This window comes from Myotis brandtii, unplaced genomic scaffold, assembly GCF_000412655.1.
Source record: "Myotis brandtii unplaced genomic scaffold, ASM41265v1 scaffold1423, whole genome shotgun sequence".
Classification (NCBI taxonomy): Eukaryota; Metazoa; Chordata; class Mammalia; order Chiroptera; family Vespertilionidae; genus Myotis; species Myotis brandtii.
In genome coordinates this window covers 992,945-994,606 of record NW_005355087.1, presented here as the reverse complement: position 1 = coordinate 994,606, position 1,662 = coordinate 992,945, and the positions used below count along the sequence as shown (strand labels likewise).

The 1,662-nt window shown below is 47.7% G+C and overlaps 1 pseudogene; it reads right to left on the bottom strand.

The window, feature by feature from the left end:
- Nucleotides 1–468: 468 nt before the first annotated feature.
- On the bottom strand, nucleotides 469–1,205 carry LOC106725191 (annotated as a pseudogene).
- Nucleotides 1,206–1,662: the final 457 nt, after the last annotated feature.

The window sequence follows — 1,662 nt, the reverse complement described above, 5'->3', positions numbered from 1 at the left end:
AGTGTTGGCAAAGAATAGAGTATGTCCCCAAAAATCTTTTATTTATTATATTTTTTTTATTGATTTCAGAGAGGAAGGGAGAAGGAGAGATATAGAAACATGAATGATGACAGAGAATCATTGATCAGCTGCCTCCTGCACCTCCCACACTGAGGATTGAGCCCTCAACCTGGGCATGTGCCCTGACCATGACCTCCTGGTTCATAGGTTAACACTCAACCACTGAGCCACACCAGCTGACCTAAAAATATGTTTTTAAAAATAAAATAAAAGTGAACAGCTGAAGGGACATATATAATACTTGTAACAATAAAGATTTAAAAAGTAATAAAGATAAATGAATTTTAAAAATAAAAAGAACAGCAGGTCATCCAGAGGCAGCCAAGCAAAAGGCATAGTCCCCGAGATAGCCCACACTATCGGGCCTTCTTGGTCACATGGTCAGCCTAGGATGCCAACTCTGATTGATCACCAGGAGGATGGAAGTGATGGGCTGTTGGTTGTGGCCTTGGACAGGGCTGTGGCGGTGGCAGTGGTAGATGCAGCTTTTGTGCTCAGAACTTCATCTGGGAATACAAACCCTGTTTGAGTCACTTCCTACAGTCTCCAGTTCAGGTCCTAACAAGGAGATCGGTCATAGCTCTGTCACTTGCCAATGTCTCGTTTAACAGCCTGCCTTCATCACGCAACACTGCCCAGATTCTGTTCTTTGAGTCAAAGCGCAGAGATTATCTGTCCATCGAATCCAAACTCCCAGGATGCACTGGTGATACTGCACTGGTGGATGCACTGGTGGGTACACTGGATTCCTGGATGCACTGGTGGGTACACTGGATTCCTGCTTACACATGATGCTGCCCTGTAGGGAGTGAGGATCGCTGGTTGCAATGATCTCTGCTTCAATGTCCAGCAGGATCTTTTTGAGCTCTTCCATCAGCATTTCAGAGAGTCTCTCTGTTGATCCCAGGCCTGTGTGGCATTCTCCTTCATCTCCTGAACACTGATGAGTTTGACCTTCTCGCTACAGCAGGTATAATGAAGGAATGTGCTCCCACTTACCTCGCCTTGAATTTTATACCGTGGTTGATCACTGGGAGTGACAATGAATTTATAGCTGAGATAGCACAGTGTGGAGCAGCCGGTTCCCATAGCAGAAGCAAGAGCAAGAAAACGGGGTTGACTCTTACAGACCGCTTCATCTCCATCTCCAGGTCCTGAGGTTAGGCGCACGGCGGGGGGCGGGGAGAGCCGGGCTGGCTGGGGGAGAGAGGGAGTTGGGGAGTCAGATCCTGTGAGGGCACCACGGGAGCCCCGTCCAGGCGCCTCGGGGCTCTGGCAAAATCCGAATCTGAAATTGCTCCGGCTCAAGCACCTGCACTGGGTTCCGTTCCTGCATTCAGTTCTTACCCAAGGGCAAAATTCAGGTGATGAAAAAGGATCACAATCCAGTTTTCAGCCCAGAATGCAGAAACTACCTGCCACCTCCGAAGCAGCAGCTCAAGAACTGAAGGTTCTGTCCCCTCTGAGTTCCTCACTGAGTTTATTTAACGTTAGCTATCCCAGGTTTCTCTAATGCTCTGCAGTGGTTGCTTCCTAAATTCCACTAGGCACAGAGTCCATATCTCAGAATAGATTTTAAAGGACAAAGAGACACTTGTTTCA